The sequence below is a fragment of the Cebus imitator genome, unplaced genomic scaffold (assembly GCF_001604975.1).
Source record: "Cebus imitator isolate Cc_AM_T3 unplaced genomic scaffold, Cebus_imitator-1.0 Scaffold351, whole genome shotgun sequence".
NCBI lineage: Eukaryota > Metazoa > Chordata > Mammalia > Primates > Cebidae > Cebus > Cebus imitator.
Genome location: NW_016107666.1, coordinates 2,063,458 through 2,081,744, shown reverse-complemented (window position 1 = coordinate 2,081,744; position 18,287 = coordinate 2,063,458). Strand labels below are relative to the sequence as shown.

Sequence of the window (18,287 nt, the reverse complement as noted above, 5' to 3'; positions counted from 1 at the left end):
GACTTCATTGCTCTGGCTTCTTTGTGGAAAATGGGTTGGAGGATGGTCCAAAAGTCTAAAGAGAAAGACCAGCTAATAGACCATTGAAACATTTCAAAGGGAGGATGGTGGCTTGACCCAGGAGGACAGAAATGGAGATGGTGGGAGTGTGCAGATTCAGGATCTATTTTGGAGGCAGAATAGGTAGGAGTTGCTGAGAGCTTGGATTTGGGGGTGAGGGAAAAAGGAAGCAAGTATGATTCTAGGTTTTTGGATTAAATACCCGGGTGAATACTGCTGCCATTTACTGAGATGGGAAGACAGCAACTCCCAATTTTCAAGGCTCAGCTCAGTCCTCACTTCCTCCATGAAAGCTGTCATCAGCTCCAGTCTCCAGCCTTCTCTCCTCTGAACCATGTGGGAAATCATTGCCTATACCACTCATCTTTTCTGGAATACATGCTGCACTCTTCACCCTGGCTCATATTCCTTGAAGGTGAGGGACCCCCTTTCACATCCAGCAGTGCCTTAGATGTCATGCTCTATCAAATCTGCTGCCTGGGGAATTAAAGACAATTCCCATGCAGCAAACATCCTGGAAGCTACTAAGAATATCCTGCCACCCACAGGACTAAATGTTCACAGCCTCCAGTTCATATCTCAATTGAATATTTCAAAAAGCCCATTACCAAAAGCCATGGAAAAGTATGTTCCTCTCTAGAATCTTACAGAAAGGCCTTTAATGTCTATTATATGCTCTATTATTATCTAGTATTATCCCTTTTCACTTGATATATACTTTTCTTTCCCATTATTAGTTATTACCTTAAAATGCAACCTCATTTCCTCTTGCATTAATAGAAATTGAGGATAAATTTCTCTTCATTGAAAACACTTTGAAATATTTCAAGCCCATTTCCTTTTGACACTATTCATTTACACTTTGGGTCAAAAGCTGTTTTAAAAAAACCTTTAAGATACCATAATATCACCTTTCAGTTCACTTTTAAAGTTTTTCAGAAATATAAATCTGATGCAAATTTAGAGTTAGACATTTATTGTAGCTTCCCACACAAAGCTAGAATGCTGTCTATAATATTCTTAACAGTAAAAAGGGAACATAATCATGAGGAACAAATGCAGAGGCAGGAATTAGGCTTTTTCTTGTTCTTTTCAATTGACGACCTTTGAGAAGTACTCAGAAAAGTATATTTTTGTTCATAATCTACTCTAGTACTGACATAGGCATTTTATACACCTGCTGTCATTTAACTAGCCCAATCACCTCATGATAGATTTTTTTCTCCATTTCACAGATATTTGGCAGGATTTAATGATTTGTCCGAGGACACACAGCTAGAAGAAGCACCGTCTGCATCCAAATCCCGGTCTCGGGGAATCTAAAGCTCGAGGTATTCTTTCTACACAATTATTCATTCAGACTCTAGGGATGAGGGAGGGAATCACCTTAGGAAAAGCCCAATTCCATTGCAGCAATAACCAAACCATTTGTAAATTCTTCCTTAAACCAACCCAAATCCTGAAATTTTTATTCACTGTTGGTCCTATCATCTAGAACAAAGGTCTTTACATGTGTTTCACAGGATCCCATGAGATCCCTGCTATAATGTGGCAATTTTGCATTAATAATAAATGTATTTTCTAAGGAGAGGTCTTTTTTAAAAATCAGACTGTCAGAAGGATCTGTTACCCCTCTTTCCAAAAAGGATACTTTTCCCAAGGGAAATACAGGACAAGTGTCTTCCTTGCTCTGTGCATCAATCCTTATCATGCTTAAAAACAGCTGCAATCACTCCTACGGTCTTTTCTCCAGAGCGCACACTCCCAGTTCTTTCAGCCTTTCTCTGTAGCATGGAACACCCCAAACCCTCAGCCTCTACAGAGCCATTCTTTGGAACACATCCCAGTTGTTTCCTCAAGTATGGTACTCGAGGAAACGAAATGTCTCTCAAAGGATGGCACTAGGAATGGATTACAATTTTATATTCATATATTCATTCAGTGTCTTATTTCAGAATAGGAAGGTAATTTATTTTCCTTTTACAAGTCTCCTTAAAATTTTTAAAGTTTAAAAAACACAGCATTATAATCTATATCACTGTATTACCCCCCTTCCTCTCCCTACCCCCAACAGAAAAGCTTGAAATTTAGGAATTATATCTTCTTTGTCTTTTAACTCTAATTCAGTATATACGAGAATTACTGAACAAGTATGTTTGGGTAATCCCACCCTTAGCAAGGATACATTAGAATTTTAAGAGATGTTGGCCATTGGAAGCCCATGCCCTGACTATGGACAGGTCTTGACCCACACATTAATTGCAACACAATCTCCTTAAGTGTTCACACAGAGAGCATCACAGGGGTGGTTTGACACTTACCCTGCTGTCCTCTGGGCTTTCAGAACCTGTTGACATCGCTACATCCTCAGCATGGGCTTCTCATTCTCTACTTCCGAGTCAGATAGAATGAAGGCATTCTAAGCAAATAAACTGCCTGGGACCCAAAGCCATGTCCTACACGTACGTGGCTGAGCTATCCCAATTATAAGTTCTTGAAATGCACCTTAGCTGCCCGTGGTGACTGATGTTTGGCTGGAGTCATGGCTGTATGGATTTAGCCACATAACACATCCAGACGAATAGCTCACTACTCCAGGCTGCTCTCTCTGGCTCGGGATTCTACACCATGCCTCCTGGCCTGCTACAGAAGCCAGTATTGCAGCAGGAAGATGAGCAAAGCTTGTGGTAACCTAAACCCTTGGTAAAATGAGACTCCTGTAGCACCAGGAGGCTGCCTGGACAGCTAACACCTGACATGCTACCTTATCCACATCTACAGACCCTGCAACGATTAGAACTTTACCCCCCTCTCAACTCCAACATATGTACCCCAGCCTGATAATGATAATTGCAGGGAGAAGTAGTTCACTCCACTAATTATGCTGCTTATAACTGGCACAGAGGGCAGCGATAATTTGGCTTAAAGTAAGGTTTTATGAGCCTCATATGTTTAAATTTTCCTTGGGTTCAAAGCCATTATGATTCAGGCTTGACAACTGTGAGGATGAATTTCAAATATCTCTGTGTGTTTCTGTTTTTTTTTTTTTTTTTTTGAAAGCATTATTCTGAAAGTGCTCCATGGCTCCATGTGGCAGCTCTTATTTGCTCCTGAGGTGCCCAGCTATGAATTTAAAATGCTTTATTGCACGTTTCAGAGAACATGTTTCTGCTGGTGTGTAAGGCCTGGAAGCTGTCTGCATGCCAAGGCAATGCCCTCTAAATGAAGTCTTACATAAACCTGACAAAGTATCTTTAGTTGGAAGTAATCTCAATGAGCTACTACAGAGTCATGAAAATAACTGCTGGTGAACCACCAAAACAAAATTTGGCTGAGCACATACTTCCAAAAGCCTGAATCATAGGATTATCATACCAGTAACATTTCATTGTAAGATTTTTTAAAACACATTGACATATTATTTTCTCTCCTCTTTCCATCCTTTCCTCCTCTTTTATCTCCCTCTTTTCCTTTCTCCCTCGGTTCCTCCCTTCCTTTTTTCCTTTCAGAAGACATTGTGCTCACCCTCTCCTCCTTTCTTCTTCCTTCTCTCCCTCTTACTCGTACCCTTGTTCCTCCTCCCCCACCACATGCTACAGGTCAGACTCTGCCTTTCATTGTCAATCCACCTGATGCTCCTAGATTCTAAATAACCTACACTGCAAATTTTCATCCTCTTTCAAATTATTGCAATGTTATCCACAATGGGTCTCTCCAGAAGGTGGTTTATGAACTCTCTCCTCTACTTAATAACCCTCAATGCCTTCCCACTGCGTGCAAGTTAAAGTCCTACTCCTCAGCCTCACATACAGGATTCTTACACCCAGCCCCCAGTACCACCTTCCCCCAGTCCTATGCCTAACCTCAGTCTCCACAGCACACCTTAGCATCTTCCACCTCCCAAACAAGCTCTGCCTTATCACAACTCAGAACTGTCCTGTCTGCTCACTGCTTTTCATGAAAGACTGAGCCCGTAGTATTTCAGGTTGAAGCCCTTCCCTAACTTCCTCAGACAAGGTTAGTAACTTTCCTCCTCAGGTTAACATTGCATTACAAACATTTATTACTATCTGTCTCTCCAAATAGGTTAAGAGTTTCTGGGGCAAAGATGTCACTGACTCACCCACCAGGCAGTTGCTCAACAAAGATTTGTTAAAGGAACTTTGTTCCTTTGAGTTTATCCTGTATCTTTTGCAAGTAAAAAGAAGCAGCATAGTATGGTGTCTACAAATATGAGTGTGTGGGTTCAAATTACACCTGTGTCTTGAGAAGGTTATTTAATATCTTGGTGCCTCAGTTTCCTCATATGTGGAAACTCTCCAACTCTAGGGTGCTTGTGAGAGGTAAATAAGTTGCTATGCAGCTGGAATACCACATAGAAAATGGAAAGAGGTTCATGCTACATCAGTGTTTGTTAAATAAAATGGAGATAATTCTGATACCCCATGACTGCCTCTGTTGTGCTCAGGGCAGAAGGTTCCTGATACCATCAGGACTGGCTTGATTTCAATGAGCAGATTTTTTATGAGAAATGTAAGTGTCTGCCTTACTCCTCCAATCAAAAGGACAGATGCTAACACCAAGAATATTACTCAATCCCATAAGAAAAGTAGGCCTATGTCACACTCAGAGCCATTGCACTGGCTAGAGTATTGGGTCTGGAAGGCATACAAAACAAAACAAAACAAAAACCTAGTTAAGAAACTACAATTCAATTCTTAGACTATCATATATGGGAAAACACACATTGGTTCTAGACTGTTAAATAGAAAATATGTCTATATCCACAAAAAGAGATAGCAAGATGTCTAACTTCAGCCAGGTGCAGTGGCTCATGCCTGTAATTCCAGCACCTTGGGAGGCCAAGGTGGGCAGATTGCTTAAGCCCAGCCTGGGAAACATGGCAAAACCCCATCTCTACTAAAAATACAAAAAATTATCTGGGTATGGTGGTATATGCCTGGAGTATCTGCTACTTGGAAGACTGAACTGGGAGAATCACCTGATCTTCAGGAAGTTGGGGCTGCAGTGAGCTATGACGGCACCACTGCACTCCACCCTGTCTCGAAATAAAGAAGAAAGAAAGAAAGAGAGAGAGAGAGAGAGAGAGAGAGAGAAAGAGAAAGAGAGAAAGAAAGAGAGAAAGAGAGAAAGAAAGAAAGAAAGAAAGAAAGAAAGAAAGAAAGAGAAAGAAAGAAAGAAAGGAAGAAAGGGAGAGTGAAAGAAAGAAAGAAAGGGAGAGTGAAAGAAAGAAGGAAGGAAAGAAAGAAGGAAGGAAAGAAGGAAAGGAAGGCAAAAAGAAACAAGAAAGAGGAAGAAAGAAAGGAAGAAGCCTAACTTCATGCAATTTAGCTTCAAAAGGTGAGTAGAAGCCAAAATTCAGTGTCCAGAGACGGTCAAAAGGAAGTCTTGATTCTTTTTGTTAGCAGGTAAACCAAAAAGGGAGATTCTCTGGGTTGAAATTGTGCAAAATATATTTTCATTTAAGTACACCCTTCATGATCAGCCTTGTACACATCCTGGCTGTATCATTTGCAAATGCCTCCTGCACTTACGCTATGCTCCAGCTGTGCCAACAGCCTTTGAGAAACCCGTGCAGAAGCTCACCTCCACAGCTCTGCTTGGTAGATGCCTTGCCTGGGATGCACTCCCCCTCTTTGTAACACTCACTCCAGTGACCACTTTTTTTGGGAAGACTTTTTCTTGCTCTCCCCAAGGACCTTGGCTACGGGCTTCCAAGCCCCCTGAAAATACACACACTTTTGCAAAGCACTTATAATACTTCATGACAATTGTATGTTCACTTTCTAACTCTCTCACTAGACGGTGAGTCTTTCAAAAGGAGACGGACTGTGTCTATTTCCCTGTTGCTTTCTCAATGCCCAGCACAATGCCTGGAACAAAACATGTGCTCAATAAATGCTCACTGGATATTACTGAACATGATTCCCTGTGTATGGAGAGGTAAATTTATTGCCAAATGCCTACAGTAGCAATGTTGGGTCTTCCTCTGTGCATTGCTTGTCAAGGCCATGACATGGAGATACCACACTAGAGGTGTGGCTGAGGAATTTTCACATCTGACTATGCTGGGATGATTGTACAATTAGACATCACTTCTCTCGGGAAATAGACATAGGATTCCTTAAAAGGGTTAGGAATTCCTAAAATCCATTGCACATGCCGTAGCCCAAACCAAGAATTTAAAAGCTTCTACATAAACTTCAATGCTTATGACTCATTTACTTGAGGTGAAAATGCAAAGGAGTATGCACATTAAAGCCACAATGAGAGACGATTACATACCCATTATAATGACTAAAATTTAAAAAGACTAACATTATCAAGTATTGCAGAAGATATGGAGCAACTGAACTCTCTTACTCTGTTGGGGGCACTGTAAATTTCTAAAACCACTTTGGAAAGCTGTTTGAAAGTCTCTAGTAAAGTTAAACATATATCTGCTCTATCGTCTAGCAAATCTTCCCCTAGGTTTACATCCAAGAGAAATGCATATGTCCACCAAAAGACAGCCCTAGACTGGAAACAACCCAGTTTTCTGTTACACAAGAGAATGAATAAACATACTGTGGTATGTCCATGTAATTGATACTACTCTGCAATAAAAAAGAATAAAATACTGACATATATAACAACAGGTATGAAACTCAAAAATGTTATATTGAGTAAAAAATGTCAAATTCAAAAGAGTGTGTATTATGTAATATGTATAAGAAGTTCAAGAACAGGTAAAAATATTAATCAATGGTGATGAAAGTCAGAAAAGTGGTAATCCTGGTATGGGGCAGGTAGTGACAGGGAGGGGCATGGGCAACCTTCAACGTTGCTGGAAATGTTTTGTATGTCCTTCTAAGTGTAAGTTACATGAGTATGCAACTATATAAAAAACTCATGGAGCCTTATATGCTTTAGCGTATGTGTGTTAGAGTGCACTAAAAAATTTTCATAAAATAGATGGACAGGTCACCTAGATGAGAAGAGATGAAATACCCCATCCCTCATCTAAAACTCAGAGAATGGGTCATATACACCCTCATTTGTTCAGGAAAAAAGGTCTTCACTGAATAAAAGCTGACACATGTCATAGTGGAACTGGCATGGATGTGGAAACAGCATCATGGCAAACTCAGTGTTTTCAAACAACCCATGGCAAGGACATCCGCTGCTGTGGAAGTCACATCTGCAGCATAACTCCCTTTTGAGCATGAGTGGACATCTCAGCTATACTCTCTATTATGGGAGTCTAGCAACAGGGCCTTTCTCAGTCATATACTTTCAGTCAAGTCATTGCTTTGGGTGTCACTTTTTGAAAGTCATTTCATAAAGGAATAATGCTAAAACTCTCTGAAGAGTGTAAGCATACTAAAACCAGAAGAAAGGAGAAAAAAAACCTGCAGAAACGTGAGATAAACTAAAGATGATCAGAAACCTCAAATACTTGAAGCCTGCTATGTCTGCCATGCCTGTCCAATCAAAAGGAAAGAAATGCTCCAGAAAAAATGTATTGTCTTCTCTTTACCAAACAGAGCCTTGGCTCCTAATGAGAGTTGAACCGTATTATCACATGAGGTCCTGCAGAATTTCTTTTACTATTTCAGTGTTTCTCAACAAGGACATTATGGCATTTAGGGCAGGACAAATCTTTGGGTGCAGGACTGTCCTCATACTGCTACAGGCCAGCAGCATCCCAGCCCTCCCCTCACTGTAATATCAACCAAACACACGAACATGTTTGAGTTGAGAATCAGCACTGAGGTTTTGGCAGAAGACTTAATTGGCATCCTGATGGCCTGATTCAGCCTGAATTAGAAGCTATAGTCAGTCTTCTGGTTGGTGTTTCTAGTATTAAATACCAAGTGTAAATATGTAACGTTAAATATAATATAAATAACACATTTGTCAACATTTGACAAAAAAGGGGGAAGACTTTGCTCAAAGGTCCAAATTTCCAGTCCCTTCAGAAGTGACTCATTGAACTTACCCACCTAACCTTTGCTGGCATTTGCATTTGCAATCTTGGACTTGCGGCCTACGTGGCAGGAAGGTCAGGTGTCCCAGCACTTATATCCTTTCTCCTCTGTCCATTGGGTCTCACCAACTAGACTGTGAAAGGAGGAGGCTTGCAGAGAAGATGAGAAAAAGAGCCATCTCTTTAAGGCCTGGAGCAGAGCTCATCTAAGCCACCAACCAGGTCTCCTCCTCTTACCCACCCTTTCCCCCAAGGGGACAGAGTTTCAGATGTTCTTCTTGCAAACAGAGCCAGGGAAGAAAAATCAGCAGGAGAAAATAAATAATTCTAAAGTCCATGAACCTTATCAAAGTGAATGACTTTGCCCAGTTTTACACCCCCAATCTCCATCTCACTACGCGGGTTTAAGTAACGCAACTGGTTGGGTTACTATAATGACCTAACAGTGCATCCCTGAAGACTCCATTTCATTCCTGCATCCATTCAGAGGAAGCCTGAGAGCAGGGCCTCCTCATCTGGTTTCCAGATCCCTAGGCCGTGCATCCCGAAGAGTGATATGAAAGATAAGTTTAGGGGTAGGTTTATGAATTTTTAAAATAATAATAGTAATTTTTTAAAGTTATCTTCTGCTTTTGATATATGACACATTTTTCATGTATAGAAATAGTAGCTTCCTTTTAAAATAATTTATGTAAATCCAAAAGGTCAACTATAAAAAAAAGTGAGACTGGTGATGAAATTATGGAAGTTTGGGGTAATTTTACCTCAGGAGGGTCCAAGATGGGCTTCTAAGATTTCATAAATTCCTTGAAAATTTATCGGGGATTGTATGCTAAGTTTTTTTTTTTTTTTTTTTTTCTGGGAGTAAGGTGCACAGTTTTCATAAGGTCCCCCTAAAGAAACCTGAATCCAAAATATTAGGAATGATTGCACTGGAATCAACGCTGTGCTGTTCAATATGGTAGCCACTAGTCATCAGTCACACATAGCTACTAGCTCAAATGACATGTGCTGTAAGTGTAAGATACACACTAGATTTTGAAGACGTAGCATGAAAAAGAGAATGTAGAATATCTCATTAATAATTTTTCTACTGGCTACTTGTTGGAATACTATTTTATATATTGAGTTAGAAAATGTGGTATTTAAAAAATAAAAACAACAGGTGAAATTTATTTTATGTGGTTACTAGGAAATTTAAAATTACATATGTGAGTTGGATTTGTGGCTCACTTTATATATTTAGTGGACAGTACTGAGTTATAGTATAAAGCCAAGAAAAATAAGTTAATTTCAGGCCAAGAAAAATAAGACAATCTCAGAAGTCCAGGAGAAATTAGAATTATAAATATATTTAAAGGCATAATTATAATGTAAGAAACTAGAGATAAATTTGGATAAAAAATGAACTTTTATAAAATATTGATTTGGAGAGAAACAATGATAGGTATACATTTCACTTTGTCCCCTTAATCACTTAGCTGGGAAAATAAACCAGTAGTAGAAGCTTAACCTGTTTTATTCTTTCAAATTAAAACTACAGTTTTCATAGATTCAAACGAAGGTAGAAAACAGTAATTCTTTTAAAGTCCCTGGGAAATGTAGGTAAACGGTTCAAGTATCATTTTTTTGGTTATCTGCCAGATAACATAGAGTTTACTGTACTTGCTTCGGGCCAGGCCCACCTCCCCTCTCTGTTTTATGGTCCCTTACTGGGGTAATTAAAGTGTCTAAGTGTTTTAGAGGAACTTCTGAAGCTCCTTTCTTTGCCTGGAGAGCGGCTTTCCTCTCTGGGTCTGCACATCTTGGGGCATCATAATCTCTCTTCAGTATTTCCTTTCAGAACTGAAATCTGATTGTTTCAATGTATAGTTGCTCAGGTGCAAAGGGATATTACTGTGAATTTTTTTCTTTTCCATTGTTATTATCAAGGTTATGGCTCAACTAGATCCTTCTACTGAAAGTCATTTCTTGTTATAGAAGCTTGTATTTTCTATAGCTGAGCAACATATGGGAATAGTCTCACATTCATTTTATCACATGGTCCTGCACCTAATCTTTCACAGAAAAGATCAAAGACTTTAGCTCCATCTCTCCTACCTAATATCCTACCACCTTTTGTAACACAAACGCGGTTTGGGTGCTAGTAAGTGCATCAGTCCCAGATTGGTATAGACACAGAACTTGTGAGTGAATTTGACCATAAGAGCATTTTTTCTTATGATCACCACATTCATGCCCACTGGTTTCCCATTCACTCCACTTTCTCTTCCTCAAAAATCTTTAAAAGGCCTACTGGTGTTTAAGCTTTCTGTAAAGTGATGTCATTCAGATGAGCTTTATGTGGCCCACAGATAAAGTTACCATCATGTTTTCCTCAATAACCTGACTTGTTCTAACTAACTCAGGCCCCAGGCAACCACCGTTCCTACCTATTTTTTTTTTTTGGATCCTATTCCCTCTTCATTTTCTGGGAGCAGCATTTCTACCCTTTAAAATGGCAACTGCTCCCTAAGCCAAGCAAGACAGGAGCTGTTAATGGCTCTGTTCTTTTTTGAATAGTATTCTTAGGGAGCAACAGCCATCATACAATGCATGTAGCTATGTGGAGAACAGGAGCATTGCGTGTTGACTCAGCCTTCTCCAATTTTACTGTGCATAAAAATCACCTAGGATCTTGTTAAAGTACAGATTCTGATTCATTAGGTGTGGAGTGAGCCCTGAGATTCTGCATTCCTAACCAGCTCCCTGGTGGGGCCAATGCTTCTAGCCACAAATCATACTTAGAGCAGCAAATGATCATCTCTAAGAAACTTTTCATGTTTATGATTCTATAATTCTGTGTGACCAGAAACACCAATAGTTGGCATAAGCAGATGAGGATTCTCCCTAGGACCTCCACTAGAATTCTCCAGAAGTCATAATACCAGTTGTAGACATTTATCTAAATAGGAGGATTTAGAAATTAAGTATGGGAGTCAATCCCCAAACCATTTCAGTAACTTGAAATAAAGCAATCAGGGATCAAATTTACTATGTAATAGTTCTTTCAAATGTATAACAGGATTAAAACATAAGCAGCACTGTTCTAAACCACCATAAAGTGCTCCACCTGTTAATAAAAGATTTCCTCCTCCAGCCTCCACCTTGGTCTGAACACCCATATCAAGGTTTTCTACAATCCCCATAGCCACCTTGGATACCACACCTGTGGGCACCTGACCTGCTGTCTCACTCCATGCTTCCCTCAGTTTCAACTGACTCACAAGTAGGTCATTTCTACAGCAGATCTACTTGGATCATATATCAATCATTTCAGTCTCTTTATTGAGGACTTGAGGGGTCTTAGAAAGGAGTCACTTTGTTAACTTTATAGCCTCCTGTCTTCTCTGTGATGCTTTGTCCAGTTTGCTCATTCATTCATTTCCATCCATTCATCCATCCATTCATTCTATCTTTCTCCTTCTCTTCTTTAGAGTAATGGCCAAAACCCACCTTTGTCTACAGCACCACAGTTCCACTCTCACCTAGCTCCCTTGCAGATTTATCTTTTTACCTCCAGCACACTGACCAAGGCATTTTTTTTCCAAATAAACAGCTCCCTTCCTTAGAGAAATTGTGTTGCTAGTTGTTACTAGATGTCATTTGCCCATCCTGTTACAGTTACTTTGTTTGTTCTAACCTTGTTTTTATTATGAAATATAATATACATACAGAAAACTGCATAGACATCAACTTTTTACCTTCAACTTCTACTCTCTGAATTTTAATGGAGAAAATAGTTACTTTTCATTAACAACATGCTAAATAAAAACATAAATCATTTAATAACATGGCCATAATTGTAGTCCACAGATCTAAGATGTAAATGAACCAAGGCCAAGCTTAAATGAGCACACTAAAGGTCCATGTAATCTGTTGGTTGCTAAATGGGATGTGCTCAAATCTTTGTTTCTTATTCCTGATTGCCAGAAAATCAAGTAGGTAAATACCCTCACAATAAGCAGATTCAATGCTCTATCTATCTTGCTCAAAACCATGTATTATACTATTTAAGACTAAATGAGAAATGTAAAATATGTATGATAGAATATTAGATTAAATGGAAACATCAAAATAAAATGAATAAAATTGAGAATTTCAACATGCTCCTATATAGTCAGGGTCTGTCTCTTCAGACTGTGGATTAAATTTCTGCTTCTTGCTTTTGGCTGTCTGTCTTTTACCCTTTTACAGACAAGAAGCAGCAGCAGCAGAAGAGAAAGAAGTCAAATATGTAGTCTTTCAGATGAGTTTGTTATTTACTAATCACTCTCATGAAATATTTGCTGGGGGGAAAAGATTAAGCTTATTACTACAGGGTGGTCTCTAGATTAAGTGAGATAGGTAGTTCATCACTGCTGCTTCAGAACCTGTTAACATTGATAACTAATGGTTGGCATGATGCCTGTCATATTAAATGCTTCCTCTCAAAGGAAGAAAAACAGCACTGAAAGAAAGCAACTGGTTCACTCTCAATTAGTTGCAAATGGTTTTAAAAGAGCAAGGAGAGGCTGGGTGCAGTGGCTTATGCCTGTAGTCCCAGCACCTTTGAAGGCTGAGGTGAGTGGATCACCTAAGGTCAGGAGTTCGAGACCAGCCTGGCCAACATGGCAAAACCCCATCTCTATTAAAAATACAAAAATTAGCCAGGTATGGCGGTACATACCTGTAATCTCAGCTACTCAGGAAACTGAGGCAGGAAAATCGCTTGAACCCAGGAAGCAGAGGTTGCAGTGAATTGCGATTACTCCACTGCACTCCAGCCTGGGTGACAAAGTGAGAGACTCTGTCTCAAAAGAAACAAACAAACAAACAAACGAAAAAACAAAGCAAGAAGAACACTTGCTGTTGTCTTTGATGATTGGTCTAAGTATAACAATCCATGCCTGTTTTCCCTCATTGATTAACTTCTATTTCAAAAGTGTAAAAAGTGTGTTAGTGTGCCAAATGTTTGAAGTAGAAATAAAAAATATTCCAACATGTAATAAATCATGCTATAGCAATAGTCTAGATATAATAATACCCATTGTCTTCAATAATGAAAACAACAACATAAGAACAAAAATTGCCAAGTGTTGAAAATAGGTTTTAGGACTGATAGCCCTCCTGCTCCTAATAAATAGCTTTCTCCTCTCTAATAAAAGTCAAATTCCACTTATTCTTTAGGCTTGATACAAATTCTAATGCCCTCAGTCAAGGATTCATAGATCACTGCAATCCACCATCATCTTTTCCTCTTCTTAATATCTTGAATACGTGGTATCTGCCCCATTCATTTGGAGTTGCAAAACATAAATAATAATGAATAATTAGAATGATTGTTCACCTTTTTGTGAATACGCATCCTGATCTTCCCCATGGCCCCCCACCACAGTTAGTTACAACTTTTTTTTTCTTTTTCTTTCTTTGAGATGAAGTCTTGCTCTGTCTCCCAGGCTGGAGTGCATTGGAGCAATCTCGGCTCACTGAAATCTCAGCCTCCCAAGGTCAAGCAATTCTCCTGCCTCAGCCTCCCAAGTAGCTGGGATTACAAGTGACCACAACCATACCCAGCCAATTTTTGTATTTTTAGTAGAGACAGGTTTCACCATATTGTCCAGCCTGGTCCCTTAACTCCTGACATGTGATCTGCCCACCTCGGTCTCCCAAAGTGCTGGGATTACAGGCGTGAGCCACTGCGCCTGGCTGAAGCTGTCCAATCTTTAATATGGACTTCTTATATGGTTGCCATTGAGAGTGTTCATAAAATAGGTCAGCATAACATAGGAATGAACAGCTACAAAAACTTGTGTTTAGAATAAAGTAGGTAATTAGATGATTTTGTGAAAGAGACAAACATTTTTGATGAACTATTTTGTTCATCCAAGTAAATGCTCAGGGACCACCCCCCACCCTCATTCTCTCACTTCTAAGGGATTTATTTAGGAAGTAAGAAATTTGAATTTTGTTTCTAATTCAATCAAATAGTTGCTATAAGAGTTTCTAAGAGTGTTAGAAAATCCTAATGATAAGGGTTTAAAACATTCATCAGTAGACAATGGAATAGACCAGACATTTGAATCAGATCCTAAAGGATACATTTATAAGGATTAAAATTTGAAACCATAGGACAATAAATGGCTATATAAAACCAATTAATATTCACTTAACAGATAGATACTAAGCATCTACTATGTGCCAAAGCACAATTCTAGGTACTTGGGATATATCTGCAAATAAAACAGACAAAGGTTCCTGTGTCCTTGTTATTAAGGAGCTTACATTTTAATGGATGGAAACTAACAAAAAATAAATAAATGATGTTTTATGTGAAAAGATGAAAGATGCTATGGGATCAGAACTGTCAAGAGCTGTCCTTGCTGGGGATTTGAAGTAGCAAATAGAGTGAACCTCAATGAGAGGATAAAATTCAAATTAAGATTTGCAACAGCTGAGGGAGTGAGCCCACTAGGCATATTGGTGGGATACCTGAGAGTGTTCCAGGCAGAAGGAACAGCTATCTACTGTTACAGCAAAGGTAAATGAGAAATTAGAACAACACATTTGCAATGCATGAGACAGGCAAAGAGATAATATCCTTCACAAAGAAAAAAAGAGTTCTTAAAAATTATTTTAAAAAAAGCAATATCCTATAGAAAACAGGCACATGACATAAATAAGCCTTGAATAAAGGTCAAGAAAAAGTGAAAAATGTCCAACGTTACAAATAATCAGTAAAGTATACATTAAAGCAGCCTCGCTATTGGGTTACCTAGTTTGTGAAGATTGAATCATGTTGGCGAGGTCGTAGGGAGGCAGACATTCTTCCACAATGATAATGGAAGCATTAAATGACACAGCGTCTTATAAAGTAATTTTACTATATTTATCAGTAGCCCTTATTTTAGAAATGCCTCTTATGGAAATAATCAGAAAGTAAGACAAAATGTATACGTAAGTATATTTACTGCAGTATTATTTATAATAATATATAAATACAAGTGATTAATACCTAGATATTATCCAAACTGAAGTCCACAGCCCAGGAAATATCCTTGAGCATTTGATGCCTCCACATGAATGTTCTGTAAATACCTCAAACTCCAAATGTCCAAACCCTTCTTACAAACTACATTTCATATCTTTGTATATTCTACTTCCCCTGCCTGTCCTCCCATACCTTTACTGCTGACCAGATAACTTCTCTTCGCCTGTGTAGACTCAACTGAGGTGTCCTATCCTCCAGGAACTCTTGCCTGGCTCTATATCCCCAATTCATTTTTGGGTTTCATGGTTCTGTTCATCTCTCAAAGAACATCACGCATATTTATATCATAGCATGTATTACACTGTTGTGCAAATGTTGCTTTGTTTCTTTGTGACAGCCTTTTGACTGTCACATCTGGCTAGACTATAGTACTCCAGTGGGCACCATTTACAGTGTCCAACCTGCACAATTGTATTGAACAGTCATGTATCCTTTCCACCACAGACAGGTTATTTTTATACATTCACGTGCAATACTTGGCCCAGTTCAAGTGCTAGAATAGACACATTTATGTAACAGACACTTGTTTAATGAATGAAAAAGCGAGCAATCAACACAACTCTAGTTTTCTTGATAAAAAATTCTTCCAGACCAGTGGTTCTCAAAGTGTGGTCTCTGGATAAGCAACATGCATCACTGGAGATCTTGTTAAAATGCAGATTCTCAGGTCCAACTCCAGACCTATTGAATCAGACTCTGGCAATGGAACCTAGTATACTGTTTTCACAAATCCTCTAGATGATTCTAATGCATGCTTTACTTTGAGAAACACTATCGCAGACTGCTCACAACTAAAAGGAAATATTTTATTTCAAAGGCTCAAATCACTTTGCCTATAAGGATGTTTACTTAATTTATTAAAAAAGTTTAAGTTATAAACTTTTAAAAACTTAAACTTAAAAGTTTAAGTTATAAACGTTCACACATTCAATGTATATAAAACAATATTACAGACACCCAGGTACCTGCTGTTCAGATTTGCGATATTTGATCCATCACCCTATAAGAAATAAAATAGCAAAATGCTACCAACCCATCTTCTTCTCTCTCCTCCCTCTCATCTCTCACCAAGCTAACCACTGTTTTACAGTTGGTGTGTGTTTTTCCCAGGCGTGCTTTTAGACTTTTACTACGTAAGTAGGTAGGCATCTACTTATTAATGAGAGACTTTGTCCAGTATGTCAGAGCAGAAATCACAACACTTGCCCCAGCAAGCTGTATGGGAAGACACCTGGAGTAGCCAGCAGCCAGTGCCAACCAAACCTGCCCCTCTCCAGAATTTGGTGGGAAAAAACAGGGCTCACATGAGCTTTACAAAATGCAATCAGAGGGGGTTAAAATGAGAAAACCAAGTTATACTTATTTAACTGTTGCTGACTGTAAAAGCTAAAATAAAAAATAGTTTTTGCCTTGAAGCTAAGGGTGCAAACATATAGTACCAAGAAAGTTGTACTAACAAACTTGGTCATTTTTGTGTGGATTACACACACAAGGGACGTGTGCACCTGCCAGTGTATCATGTACCGTGGATATAGGTAGTTCTAAAAGAGCTATGCTGGGGGGTCTGGCTCCAACTGTCAAGACCGTAGGTGAGTCTTGATTTTGTCATCTGTAAAATGGCATTACCTGCTGTCTTATGGCTTAACAAAAGGGAGTTATGATGACTTGAGTGTTAATTTCTTTCTTGTTTGGGAGCCTATAGTGAAAAGCTTATGAAAAGATGATTACCAAACTCCTCTACTCCTCCTAAAATTAAAAAATTAAAGACCGAAAGAAAAAAGAAGGGGAGAGAGTAGGGAAGAAGGGAATAAGAGAGAGAGGGTTGGAGGAAGGGAAGAAAGGAAGAAAAAAGAACAAAAACTTAACACCTGGCTCCTCTCCCATCCTAACTTTTTTACTTTCTCCAGCTTGGCTTCTTATGATGACTTCCTAGTCATCTTCACAATTTCTCCTTCTCGCATTCTCTTTCAAAGCCTGTAATTTAGCCTCCTTTTTTTCCAGGTGATTCGTAGGGATACTAAAGTTTGAAATCATTCGTATTGGTAATATGGAGCCCTAGAAAAGTTTTACATTGTTGTTTTTGTTTTATGTATGCATGTGTGTATGAATATAGATACACATATATAACGTGTTTATATACATATGCACACTTCCATGTGTGTGGTATGTGTGTGTGTGTTTAAACACAGTTCACAGTTTTGGATGGCAGCTAACTAATAAACACATTCTCCTTGGTCAATTCATGCTACAAATTTGATCATATGCATCTATTATCTCCTATCCCTGATGCCGTCTCACTAATACCGAGCTTACCACCACAAATCACAGTACTCAAAACTACCTTTCATTACTCCCCTTTGTATCCATCATACACTTGGCTACAAGATCAGTCCCTTGAAAGCCCCATCTTGACCCTTCCTCTCCATACTTGAAGGGTCTCCTCTAGCTGCCTAATTGTGACCAAGTCTGCTAGGTATCTCCACATGTTCCCTCACAAACAAATCCCACTTTTATTCTGGGTGGCAAGGTACCCAGCCACATCTTCCCACTTCCTTTGCAACTAAGAGTCGGTAGATGAGATTGTAGCTAGAAGTTGTTTGATGGGCATTCTGATAAGACTCCCTAAAGAGAAAAAACACAGCCAGAAATGGGTGCCTTTTAATACCCCTCTCCCATTGCTGCTGTTGTCTAGAATTTATATGTGAAGGGTTGCACCCCAGCAGTTATCTTTAACCAAGAGGAACTCTTGAGGATAAACCCATATGCTAAGAATAGCAATGCAGAATGATAGAAGGTACCCAAGTCTCTGCTGACCACAGAACCACACCCTCTGCTTTGGAGAAACAAGTAAACCTTTGTTTGTTTAATCACTGTTTTTTATGGTTTTCACAATGGGCAGGTCCAAAATAATACTTTTATCTCTTCAAAAATTGAGCTATTTCTCCAATTTGGCCAATGTATTATGTTGGTATACTTTCATCTATTTCTTCTCTTCCAAAGACCAGGAGCTTGCCGATAGAACAATCTGAGTTAAAGCCCAGCTCTGCCACTGACAGTGAAGCCTTTAGGCATTGCTCCTAACCATTTTACCCTAAATTTCTTTGTCTACAAACGGAATAAAAATAATATGCACATTAGGGTGTTTGTAACTTTTTATCAGCCTGCTTT

General features: G+C 39.0%; 1 protein-coding gene across 5 annotated transcripts in view; it reads right to left on the bottom strand.

Annotated features, from left to right (window-relative positions):
- THRB (thyroid hormone receptor beta) overlaps window positions 1–18,287 on the bottom strand; it is a 373,141-nt gene that overhangs the window by 194,905 nt on the left and 159,949 nt on the right. Inside the window, exon 4 of one of the 5 annotated variants that reach the window (XM_037730538.1) lies at window positions 5,668–5,804. The exons of the other annotated variants lie outside the window; for them this stretch is intronic. The gene's annotated coding sequence lies outside the window, so the exon portion shown is untranslated. The remainder of the gene's footprint in view (window positions 1–5,667; window positions 5,805–18,287) is intronic. 5 annotated transcript variants of the gene reach the window in all.